Genomic DNA, 13,215 nt, shown 5'->3' on the forward strand with positions numbered 1-13,215 from the left:
GCTGTGGAGCGCAACTGCATGAGTTCAAATCCTGCTGCCGCAACGGTCAGTTGACTCCTTGGCAAGGCTTCTTGCTGCTCCCAGCCTCAGTTTCCTTATTTGTCAAACAGTGATAACAACAGGCCCATCCCATAGGGTTCTGAGGAGATTCCTGTAGGTAATCACACAAAGCACTTACTTAGCATGTGCCGAATGTGCTAAGTTCTCTGTGCCAGCAGGAGGCCAGGTTAGACCGTGGCCCTGGTGCTGTGCGCCTGTGGAAAAGGCTGCAGTTGGAGAGAGTAGAGTCTGACGGCGAGCCCAAGTAGGGTCCTGACAACCGGGAGACTTCAGCGCCACTCTAGAGAGCACTGGGAATTCTGAGCCCAGCTGGGAAGGGGGAGAACACAATGGGAAGATGTCAGAAGGCATCAGAGATAAATTATGGCCAAAGGGCTATTAGGGCTCAGATGGGGAGTGATGAGGTCTGCGGAGGAGGAAGGAAGGGTCCCTCACTGGGTATTCAGAGTCCTCAGGCCAGTCCCTTCCCTAGCTTTTTTTTTTTTTTTTTTAATAGAATAAGGAGGTTGGTGGGGAAGTGGATTCCTACAGACTTTTCCCACCCCAGACCCCAGAGCATCTGAGAACAGTGTCCTTTAGGCCATCTATTGTCCCTGCCACCAAAGGATTTCAGTGTTTAAGGGTTACAGAGACTCTAGGAAAACCTTATTTTAAGGGGGCATCTGTGGGTGGGCTTAAGGGGGGTCTGTGACTCCTCTTACAGTTGCTTTCAAAATGTGTGTGTCCATATGTGCATTTTTTCTGGGGGAGCATCTATCAGTTTCAATTGGTTCATCCACTCACTCTTTCAACAGATATGACTACTCTAGCAATCTTGGCTGCCTGGTTCTGCTACATTGGTGAGAAAAGGGAAAACCCAAAAAACAGCAGTCTTTCTCTTAAGGGAGGGGGAAAGACATATTAATAATAATATAAAAAACTGATGACTTCCAATTGTTAACTTTTCAAAAGTGTCTGGGGACCTAAAAAGGAAAAGGACCCCAGGGGGTGCAGCAGCTTAGCAGCTGTGCAATCAGGCTCCCCAGAGGAGTTTGTAAAATGCAGATTCCAGGGCTCTGGACCCCCCCCCCCCAGCATCCTGGCTCCTGACTAGGGAGTGTAGGAAGGGTCCTAGGAATTGAACTTTTGGCAAGTCACCCTGGTGGTCTCTGGCCTCTCTGTGAGAAGCCAAGAGTGAGGGATCCTGCCTGTAGCCCCATAGCTGCTCAGGTTGGGAGCCCTGAGCAGACCTTCCAGCCAAACCTAACCCCTCTTTCCCCTCTGAACTTGGCCTGGCTCCTCTCTCAGGTGCTCCACCAAGGTGGGGAGTTCCCCATGAGGCAGCTGAGAGCTTGAGCAATTCCCTCCATCCTGAAGTGACTTCCCTTCCCAAGTCTGAGGTTAGAATGGGGCCTGGTGGCCACCTGGAGACTGCAAGTCCAGCTGGCCAACATGGGAAGCAGGTGTCAGGGAGGAGCCAAGGCTTCAGAATGCATGTGGGGGGTGCTACCTGGGGTCTGCAGAAGCCTGAACTGAGCACAGAGCTTGCTCACCCAGGACCCCTTCCTGCACTCCAGGTTGGTCACAGAAGGGGCTTAGAAGAGAACATTGTCCATTCCCCTGTTTTATGGCACAACTCTTCCTGGAAACCCTTTCCTTACTTGTCCCTATTACATTTCCCTCGGAGGCTAAACTTACCTTGGGAGATGTTCACGGCAGCACTGTTACCAGGGAGGAGGCCCTGAGAACAACCTGATGGCCACTGGGACTGGGTTCAAGTGGTTAAATAACTCAGGGCGCATCTGCACCGGGAAGACCACGTAGCTGGAAAAGAGCAAGATGTGGAAGGCAGCATCAGGCACCAGAAGCAGAGTGCAAGGGAGAAGCAGGGAGCATGTGCGTGTATATGCACAGAAAACTTCTTGGAAGGATCCACAAGAAACTGTTAGCCAGGAGTCCCCTCAGAAGAGAAATCTGAATTTTCATTGTATGCTCTTTTATAGTGTTTGGATTTTATTTTATTTTTTAAAAATTTCCTTTGGATATTATTTTTATATGTGCTTGGATTGTTTTTTCAATAGCCTTTTCCAGTTACTTTTTTTTTTTAAAGAGTTTTTCATGCTGTACTTTTTTTTTTTTTTAACAGAAATCCTGAGGATTGAACCCAGGACCCAGCACATGCTAAGCATGTGCTCTGCCACTAGGCTATACCCACCCTCCTCCAGTTACTTTTTAAAAACCTGTTTCAAAATGACCCAAGCCAGGCTTTCCCTCTTCCCAGAGCCTTCCCTGCTGCCCTCTCCCTTGGCCTCTCCACTTCATGCCCCGCTGTCAGCACCCACCATACTCTATGGTACCAACGTCCTTCTTTGTTGGACTTTCTTACTGGACTGAAAGATACTGGTTGATAAGGATTATGGAAGATATGGCATTTGGGTAAAATAGAACCCATGCTGAACAAGGAAGCTGCTCTACCTTCAAGTTGCTGATAGTCTAAGAGCAGAGACAAAGATCCAACACTACAAAGCCTACTGGGATTACTGTGGGAAGAAGAGCCTTATCAGGACTCCAAAGATGGGGAGGAAGGGGAACAGATTCCCCCTCTTAACTCCCCCCAGGCTGGGGTGGAGTCCTTGTTCAGTCTCTTTCAGCTGTGTTAGCAGCTTGGCAAGTCATTTTGTCTCTCTGAGCCTCAGTTCTCCTCATCTGTGAAATGGGCACAACAGCACGCCCTCCCCCCCAGCACTTAGTGAGGGCTCCACAAAAAGGAGGGGGTTACACCTGTAGCTGGAGGCTCGATGCCTGTGGGCTGAGGGTTATAAGCAAGTACAGGAACTCCAGACTATGTCTGAGCTCTGGACTTCTCCCAACTTCTAAGTCTCCGTTCCCCACACCTCCCCAAAGTCTGGCTTTGAGGAGGGAGCCAAACTAGGGGCCTTTAGGTTAGCAGACTTATAGCTCAGCTGCTGAGTACCAGCTGTGACACTGGTGATATTACTGCCATTTCTTATTTATTGAGGGCTGGCTCCATGCCAAGCAACATGGCATGTGCCCAGCATGCCTCAGCTGATTGACTCCCCCCAAGGACTGCCACCTGGGAAGAGGCTTTCTTATCTCATGTTCTAGGGAAGGGTTCTGAGGCTAATTGCTGGGTTAGCCTGCTTCAGCCCCACGCTCTTGGACTTCCACCCAGTTCCACCCTCCTGTGCTCAGGAGGCAGCAGGGAATCCTGCTGACTCAGCCTGGCCTGGCCCAATTGCTTTGGGAAGAATTAGCAGATTTAAGGAGGAATTCAAGTTGTGCTTCACCAACCCTCCTTCCTCCATTCTCTAAAATCTGGGTTCCAAGCTGGTGTGGCTGTGCGTGCATGTGTGTGTGTGTGCACATGTGCATACACGTGTGCACGACACTCTGTGGGCAGGCCGGATGGGGTGGGAGCTGTGTTCTGGCCCCGCGCATCCTCCTCTGGGCAGATCGGATTTGTTTGGTTCCACGGAGCCCTCTTATGCCAAGTGACTCATCCGCTCTGCTTGTGACGTGGGCTGGGGGCTTGGGGAGGGTATTTGCTTTCCTGGGGTTTCTTTGATGGGGCTATCCAGATCCCTGGCAACCAGGCCACCTTTGGGCCCTGAATCCTGTCCCCTTTTGGCAGCTGGGCCAGGCTGCCAGCTTCCAGGAGGCCAGCACCTTCCAAAGGGTCACCCACACCCTCCCTGTTTGCTGTCATTATTTCCCCAGCAGCTGGAGAGGCACTCTCTCACTCCCTTGCTGGCTGCTGGCTCTGGTGTTTCTGTGAACCAGCCAGTTTGAAACAAGAAGGCCTGTTCCTTACTGCAGAGCCTTCTGCCAGGGCGGAGGCCTGGCCTGCCCTCCTGTGGGCAGCAGCATTTCCCATCTCCAGCTATAAGGCCTCACCCCCACCTGGGAAGCATTTTAAAATGCAGATTCCAGGGTCCCTCCTCTGAGATTATGGTTGAGTGAGTCTGCATAGGGCCCCGGAATCTGCATGTTAACAAACACATACCCTCTGGGATGCTGAAACATGTGGGTTTCTGGGCCACCCTGAGAAACATAGCTGTGAACAGAAGGAGATGGAACACAGGCTCAGGGCCTGGTCTACAGCTGCCTGGGAAGAGCCCACAGGCTGTAGCTTGAGGGCAACCTAGGTTTGAATCCTGGTTCTGCCACATCCAGCTGTGTGACCTTGGATAGGTGGCTTAACCTCTCTGAACCTTGGTTTCCCCATCTGTAAAATGGGGAAGAGCTAGTGCTCTGTGATGTGTGCAGACCACCTGGCATGGAGGCCCTTCTACTCCCCACTCTTTGAGGGGACAGGAGGGGGCTGGCCCAGTTTCACCCTGTGTTTTGTAACATGTATTTACTTTTCTTACAGAACAATGCAAGGGATGGAAAATCCTGTTGGCCCTCCAGCCCAGATGGGCTTACACTCAGCCCTGAGCTGGGGGCCTAGTGAGCTCCCCACAGCCTCTGTGGGACCAGAGGAGAGGCTGGGCCCTGGCAGTAAGGACAGGAGAGGGTCCATGGTGAGTCATCCACTCTGCCTGCCCCTGAGTCATGCCCTGAGAATGTGCCTCAGGGCCCCACCTGCCTGGGGTCCCTGGCTGGCTGCCCCATCCTGGTCACCTCCCCACTGCCTGCCAGGCAGCCCCAGCCCGCTGCCCACCCCCCAGGGAGCTGCTGCTGGGATAACTCCCCTGCCAGCCTCTCTGGGTGCAGGTGTGCATCTGTCCAGCAGTCTGCTGTCAACATACTGAAACAGTTCCTGACCAGTTGTTGAATAGTGGTTACTTTGAGCCCCCAGTACCCCTGGCTACCCTGGCCTCACCCCAGGACACAGTCACAGAGGGTTTAACCCTCTGCTCAGCAGGAGGCCCCTGGGACCTGGCCTCACTCACAGACTGACATCCACTGTGGCCCAGCCCTACCGCCCCCTCACCCCATCTTGCAGATCTGGGCCTCATCTTGAACCTTGCATGGCTTTCCAGCACAGCCTACTCCATGTCTCTGGACACCTCATTTCAAGCCTGTCCCTGTGCCTCTCAGATCAGGTGGTAAGAACCACCCAGTGAGGAGGTCAGGCTGTCAGGGCAGAGAGAGGCTCTGGGTGGGGCTGGGATCCCTGCAGGACCAGCCGCCCAACCCAACCCCAGAACTCCCCTCACCACAACCAAGCCTACTTCCTCCCGCCCCACCTGCCAGGGCTCAGGCTGCCCCAGGGGCTACATTTCTGGGGCCAGTGTGTGACAGCCCCTGGGGATGGCCCAGTCAAGAGGTCAGGACCCCATTCCCTCCTGAGCTTGGGGGCCTGAGTGATGGACAGTCCAGGCCACAGGGGACAGAACGCAGAATCAAATCAAGTTTTAGCTTGAAACCAACCCCAATTGGAATCCTGGCTCTTCCATGCACCCAGCTATGTAATCTTAGGCAGGTGGCTTAACCTCTCTGAACCTCAATTTCTCCATTTGTAAAATGAATAAGAACCAGTGAGCTAAGATGTCACATCCCAGCTCCTCCATCTCCTAGCTATGTGGCCCTGGGAAAATGTCTTCAACTCTCTAAACCTCGGTTTCTCCACCTGCAAAATGGGGACACTCTGGCACCAGCTCCTTAGGGTCTTAAAAGAATTCAGTGAAGTAAGACATGTAATAATAACAGAAAATAACAACTTTTGTTGAGTATTTACTCTAAGCCAGGCCCTGGGTGTAGTGCTCGGCCTGGGGAGTTGGCACTGTGATTTCCAGCCTCACTGATGGGTGATAGACATACAACAAAGTGCACATATTTAAAGTCTCCCATCTGATGAGTTTTGACACAAGCACCCAGTGGTGGAACCATCACCAGAGCAAAGATGACAAACTGGCCCCCTTCTTCCCATTTTTCAGATGTGGAAGCAGAAGCTCCAAGACATTCAGCGCCTGCTCAAGGGGGTCAGGAGGGGCCTCAGGATTTAAACTCTGCGCTCTGAGCCAGCACGCTTGTCCCCACCTCCACCACCAGTGGATGGCACAGAGTAGGTGCCCAGGGTCATGTTGAGAGAATCAATGAATGAACAAGAGGGTCAAGGCACCGTGGTGGTCCCAGGGGAGGTCCCCAGAGGAGGACCAGCCATGGCCTAGCAGGTCCTGAGTCAGAACCATGGTGGAAGAGAAGGGAATCATTTGCTCATTCATCCAATACTTATTGAGCATCTGCTATGTGACAAGTTCTGTTCTAGGCAAACAGGATACAAGGTGAGCATAATGGATACAGGTTCCTGCCCTCAGAGAGCTGGTGGCAGAGGACTGGGGTGAAGTTCCTGTGTGGGTGGTGGCATGGCTCCTATGACCCCAAGGACGGAGCACCCCAGGCAGACAAAGTCACAGAGAGGAGGGACTGGGGACACTGTGAGGAAAGTGGCCAGACCCCAGACTGAGGGTGGCTGGAGTCCTGGCAAGGAAGAGGGGGGAGATCCTCGCTGGCAGGGACCCCAGGTTCCCTCATCATCCTCCTTTCCGCCCAAGAGTCACTGTTATTTCCACGGGAATCAGGCTCCCCTGGCCCCAAGGGGAGGATCATGACCTCTTGCCCCCACAGTGCCTCCCACACATTCACCATCCATTTATGGAACACCTACTGTATGCCCCACCCTGGGGACACAGCAGCTAGCCAGATACGGCCTGCAGCCCCCAGTCTGGGAAGGGAAAGCGATAGAAAAGCAAGCGGACGACCACATGTAAAGAAATGAAATGACCTAAATGCCCATCAGTGGGGCAGCGGTTGATGAACGACAAAACGGCCTTGCTCTGGAAAGGTGGACTGGGGTCAGGAAGGCGAGGAGTGCGCAGGCCTCACAGCGAGGAAAGCCCAGGGTGTAGTAAGAGAAGCAGTCGGTGCTGTATTCTTGCCATTTGTGATTTAAAGTAGAGCTGCCCCTAATTTGGCCAGTTTGCCCTTCTGCCGGTCTAGCCGGGTCTGGGCCTGCCTGGGCCCTTTGTCCACTCTCTCTGCTGAGGTCAAACTTTCCTGCCCTGGACCCAGGAGGCCAAGCCACGGCAGGCTGCCCTCCCAGGCCAACCTCCGGTCACCGGCTCTGGCTTAATCCCTCACCCGGGCCCAGGCCTTGGAACTGATGAGTCAACGCCAGTCAGCTCTGGACAAACACCCCCACCTCCTGGCCCTGGGGTCCCTGCTCCACTCCCTCCCAGCTCATCCTGTTCCCGAGACAGGGCCCAGCCTCTGCTGGTCCAAGGATGACTCGGAACAGCCCTGTCCCACAGAACTTCCTGCAATGATAGAAATGGTCTGTATTTCAAAGGAGGCATGAGCCACACATAGCCACTGAACACTTGAAATGTGGCTTGTGAAGCAGGCTGTTTCATTTTGCTGTTTAGACTATATTTATTATTTATATAAGTAGACGACATGTTCAGATCCATTTAATTAATTTAATTAGCACACTGGGTAGGTAGAGAATCAGCCTGGGCCCAGGAATGGAGAAGTGGACGACCTGGAACCCTGGCCTCTCCCCAAGGCAGGGGAAACTTGGGGGTGGTGCTGGCTGGGCAGCCAGGGCCTCAGGGACTGAGCTGGAGGAGGGGTCCCTGGGGATCTGTTGAAGAGGCCAAGCTTAGCTTTTGGTGCCTGTGGCTGCCCCCAACTCAACCTGCCAGACTCCTTGGTCTGACCCCAGCTTGGTGGGCAGAGTCAGGACCCAAGCTGACCTCTGGATGTTGCAGTGCTGGCTGCAGCACCGTGGTCCAGCCTCCTTCATCCCTCCTGGACCTCTGACCACTGCATCGCAGCCCTGACTCTCCCTCTGCCCGTCCCTACTCCCTGGTACTATTCGGACTCACATGGGGGGCTGGCATCACAACTGATCTGCTGAAAGGCAATAGTGACACGTCCTGCCTTCAACCCAGAGGAGTCGGAGGCCATAGCTGTCCTGGCCCAGGTCCCCCTGAATGCAGAGCTTGAGTGCAGGATCTTTGCCTTTGGCGGTGACCTCAGGTCACAGGGGCAGGGGATGGGAAGGGTGCACCAGGGGTGGCAAACCAACCCAGGGTGCAGTCGCAAGCTGGGCCCTGCTGTGGGCTGATGGTGGCCCCCTAAAGAAGACAAGTCCAAGAACTAACTCCCTGCAACCTGGGAATGTGAATTTATTTGGGAAAAGGGTCTATTAGATGTAATTAAACAAAAGAGGTCATCCTGGATTTAGAGTTAGCCCTGCATCCAACGATAGGGGTCATTATAAGAGAAAGGCAGAAAGAGATTGGAGACAAGGACACACCAGAAGAGAAGGCCATGGGATGCCCCAATGAAGAGAGATGGAGCGATGCGGTTTAAGGATGGAGGAAGGGGCCACAAGCCAAGGAACCCAGGCTCCAGAAGCTGGAAAAGGGAAGGAAATGGAGTCTTCCTTCAGAGCCTCCAGAAGAAGCTAGCTCTGTGGATACCTGGGCTGTAGCCCAGTGAGACTGATTTCAGGTTCTGACCTCCACAGCTGTATGATGATAAATTTGTGTTGTTTTTTAAGCCACTAAGTGTGTGGTAATCGGTTACAGCAGCAGTGGGACGCTCATACACGACGGTTCCTTCTTACTGCCCCCCAGGGGACCTTGTCCTCAGTCATCAAGGCGACTTTGGGCCCCAGGAAGGTCATGGGCAGAGGTTGGAGAGTAGGGGGCATTAAGCACACTCACGTTGTTGTGCAACCATCACCACCATCCACAACTTTTTCCTCTTGCAAACTGAAACTGTGCACCCACTAAACATTAACTCCCCCTGCCCCTGGCAGCCACCTTTCCACTTCCTGTCTCTGTGAACTTGATGACTTAGGTACTGCGTATGAGTGGGATGTCACAACGTTCGTCCTTCTGTGTCTGGCTTCTTTCACTGAGCGTATCTTGAAGGTTCAACCATGATGAATCTTTTTTAAGGTGGAATAATTTCCATATCACCCCCATTTTAAAGGAGACACTGCAGCCACATACACTGCAGAGATGCTGGAAGGTGGCAGGGCCAAAACTCACACGCAGGCTGACCTGACGCCAGCACTCACCACTTTGCCATTCCGCCCCTTACTCTGGGGCATCTGACCTTTGCTCTTGTTCCACCCCCTCCTCTCTGAGAACTCCTGGGGCTCAGAGGCTTTTACTCACCTTTGGACACTGACTCCACATTCAGTGCCTGGTGGAATCCCAAAGCATGCGTGTGTTGTGTGTGTGTGTGTGTGTGTGTGTGTGTGTGTGTGTGTGTGTGTGTAAGTGACTGGACTTGGGGGTGGGATGGGGGTGGGTGGGGCCTGGCTGTGCAACCTTCTGAGTCAGACTGCCGCAGACTCAGCATCCACTAAATCCAAGCTGCCCAATGACCAGGACCACTGCATAGAGTTGTGCAGGCTACAACATGCTCACCTTGCCAATGACCCTGTTGGCCCTTAAGGTTCCCAAAATCTAGGAGGTCTCTGAGCTCCGCTCTTAGGAGGAGGAAGAAGGAGCACGATTAGAAGCAGGCCCTGGGACAAATGAGATGTGGTGCAGAAAGCAGACTGAGGGTTGCCGGGGTGGGGGGAGGGAGGAAGAAGTGACTGCTTGATGGGTACTAGTTTTCTTTCCGGGTGATGAAAATGTTCTGGAAGTAGGCAGTGGTGATGGATGCACAACTTTGTGAATATATTAAAAGCTACTGAATTTTTAAAAGTGGTTAAAACTGGTAATTTTTATATTATGTGTATTTTATCACAATAAAAAATGCCCCACTCTCTCTAGCTTCAGTGCCTTCCCAGGGCCTTTATGCATTCTAGGGCCCAGATCAAGGGCCACTTGTACCCCCACCAGGGTCTAGACCCCTGGACCTTCTCACTCCCATCCCCCTCCTCACCTCGACAGTGTCACACTGAGCTTTCCAACTGAGGACATTTCCCTGCAGGCTGCCTTCCAGGGGCATCTGTGCTTGGATTGGGCCCAGTGTTTTACTCAAATAAATGCATTTCTAATGGCTGAATTTCCTGTGGTAATGGTCCATTTGCAAGGGAGATATTCAAAGATGCAGGGTGGTTTCTGGAGTCTTCCAAACCCACTTACCAAAAGGCAGCTGTGGCTTGGTCATTCCTGCAGGGCAGGTAGGAAGCAGCAGATAGAGGATGAAGGTCCTGCCCCTGAGACTGACTTCATGCCCCTAATGTTCCCATGGAGTCAGCTCATCTTTTTGGTACCTCAGTCCCGAGCCAGGATGCCTGCCTGGATATTTTTGCAGCTCAGGCTGGGAAATCACATCTTCCTGGGATTCCAGCTGCAGCCCTGGGGGAAGAAGTTCCTTAGTAGCTGTGTGACCTAGGGCAAGTTACCCAACCTCTCTGTGTCTTAGTTTCTTTGTCTTTAAAATTAGGATTAACAGAGTTTTCACCTTAAAAGGTTTTTTTTTGTTTCGTTTTGTTTTGCTTTAATTTAGGTATAATCAGATAACATAAAATTAATCATTTTAATGTGTACAACTCAGTGGCATTTAGTGCATTCAGAGTGTTGTGCAACCAGTCTCTGTGGAGTGCCAAAACATTTTCATCACTACAGAGATTATTTTCGAGGACTAAATGTGTGAATGTTTGTAAAGCCTTAGACCTGTGCCTGGTACAGCCTGCGTCAAGTAAGGGCTCAATAAATGGCAGGAATGATTGGTAGTAGAACAGTGTTGGTTATAGGAAGCACCTGGCAGGTGCTGTTACTAATTCTCTTTCTTTGGCTGTAGAAGGAGGGAATTAGGCTCTCCCTCCCCTCCCAGCCCCATTTTCCACTTTGAGCTCTCTACCCCTGCAGTTGTCGCACCCCCTCCCCCAACCAGTAGTGTCCTCCCCGGTTGTGGGAGGGGCGGCGCTGACTGTAGCCGGGAGACCTGAAGCCTCCCCGCAGTCTCAGGGTCTCTCCTTTGCTCCTCTTGGCTTTTCTTGGATCCCTCTCTACCTGCATCTCTGGTGCCCGCTCCAGCTCCCCCAAGCTGTCACCTGTGGCAAAGGAGACATGTGTAGGGGTGGCCAGGAAGATTCTGCCCTGGTGGAAGAGAGTAATGGGAGTGGAGCACAACCACATCTGGGAGGAGCTCTTATGAACAGACCTCCCCCACTTCTGAGCGCACCTCCTCCCTCCCAGGGCCGGCGTTCACTCCAAGATCCTGGGATCCCCAAGCGCTGGGAATGACCTGCGATCTGCCAGCCAGCACTACCAGACGTGTCCACTTAGAAGAACCAGCTTGTTAAATAAGCACATTCTCAGGCTCTTTGAGAGGTGCCCTGGAATCTGCATTTCAACACGCATCCTGCTGAGGGGAGTCTTAGGAGCTGGAGAGCTTGGGATAGACTGTTCCCTCCTATTCTTTCCGGAGTAAACATCCCGCTCTATGGTTACTTTATGCCAAGTCAATACCTTTCGTGCTGTAACAACAGCCGACAGTGTGTGAATACTCGCTAACGCCCTGCACTGACGCCCAGGAAGAGTTTCTTTGGTGAACCCTGGGTACAGCGAAACATCCCTGGAGGCTCATCTCCCCCGACAATTCCCCTTCGTGACGACCCAGGAGCCATGGGCTGTCGTTTGCTGCCACCTTGTGGCAGATATGGGAACTGTGCGCTCCATTTCCATCCTTGAGAACCTTAATCGAGAAAACGCACTGAGCTCCTACTGTGCGCCAGGTCCCCAGTAAGATGCTGCAGGGCGGGACAGATGCAGTCTGTAACCTTCACAGAGTTCACAGTCTCCTAGGTCAGACCTACAAATAAATAAAATGAATGGATAAATAAGATGATTACAGAGTGTGACACATGCTAGGAAGGAAGCAAACGGGCTGGTTACCACGAGGTGCAACAATATATTTGCTAAACGGAGCGTTGTCTGTCTCCCTGTTCATCGTCTCCCTGCTCAGGACTGTGGGCCACGTAAGGACATGCCTACTTTTTGAGTCCCTCTTGCAAATGGGTGAAGTCACCCAGTCCTGCTCATAGTAGGTACTCAGTAAATGTCGAATGAATGAATACACGGATGACAAGAGTGCCCAGAGCCAGCTTCTTGGCTCCTCCAGGCCGAACAGATGGGCAGAGGGCAGGGAGGGCTATGGAAGGGAGGCTGGGTCTTCGGGATCCTGGGAGGGCTGGAAGGGTTTGCCTGTGAGCTAAAGTGAGGATAATGGGCAAACGTCACCCTCCCAGGAGAGCTCCAGTCCACCCTGTTTTTAACCGTACCCTCCCTCTGCTCGCTTTTGAACCCCTTCCCTGTTTATTTTTTTCACCTTAGCATTTTCCCCTGTCTCACATAGCGCCATATATTTGCCTTATACTCCACGAAAGCAAAGATTTTTACCTGTTTTGTTCACTGAAGACTCTAGCGCCTGAAAAGACCTGACGTTTAGCAGGGGCTCTATAAACACACGCAAAGTGAATGAGAGAGGAACGGCCCGGCTTGGGGCAGGACCAAGTGGGCTCTGGGGCGTGGCCAGGGGAGCGACCTGACTCAGAGCCCAGGTGGAGGAAGTTGACCCGAGTTAGGGAAGGGGCTAAACGTGAACTGTATTGGGGCAAAGGGGCTGGGCGGGGCAAAGGTTCACCGGAGGGCAGAGCTACACTGGGGGTGGAGGCTTGTGGCGGAATCTTCCTGGGGTTTGGCCACCCCCGATGCTGGGTGCCCTAGGGATGCGACCCTAGGTAGGCGGGGCCTGCATAAGGCGTGGCCAGTCTGGAGGACGGGATGGGATGGGGGTGTGGTCAAACAAGGACGCACAAAGTGAAAGGAGGGGCTAAGACTGGGGTAGGGCCAGTCCGGGGCGGGGCCAGTCCAGGGCCGGGTAAATCTGGGCGGGGCCGTGGCTGGGCGGGGGTGGGGCCAGGCCAGGATCTCTGCTGTCCTGGGTCCTGGAGCGCTCCCGCCTGTCAGGGATCGCTCCGGTCCCGCAGGCCCCTCCCTGACCCTCCCGGTCTCAGGGTATGCAGGATCGGACGCCCCAGGTTCGGTGACCGCGTTTGCACTCCTCCCCAGGCGCTGTGCTCACGGCCAGGAGGCCGTAAGGGACCCTGGCGGGCTCAGCTCCGTGTTGTCCCGGAGCTGCGTCCCAGGAGACTCCGAGGCCGAGGGTGAGCAGAGCTGCTGGGGGCGTGTGCATCCAAGCGTGTGTATATGTGTTCATCGGTGTGTGTGC

The 13,215-nt window shown here is 53.3% G+C and overlaps 1 protein-coding gene across 1 annotated transcript in view; it reads left to right on the forward strand.

Annotated features, from left to right (window-relative positions):
* The first annotated feature begins 12,909 nt into the window (after positions 1-12,909).
* The window catches only part of SEC14L5 (SEC14 like lipid binding 5), a 39,250-nt gene continuing 38,944 nt past the window's right edge, over positions 12,910-13,215 (forward strand). Inside the window, exon 1 of the mRNA XM_010950927.3 lies at positions 12,910-13,150. The gene's annotated coding sequence lies outside the window, so the exon portion shown is untranslated. The remainder of the gene's footprint in view (positions 13,151-13,215) is intronic.

Source organism: Camelus bactrianus, chromosome 18 (assembly GCF_048773025.1).
Source record: "Camelus bactrianus isolate YW-2024 breed Bactrian camel chromosome 18, ASM4877302v1, whole genome shotgun sequence".
Lineage (NCBI taxonomy): Eukaryota > Metazoa > Chordata > Mammalia > Artiodactyla > Camelidae > Camelus > Camelus bactrianus.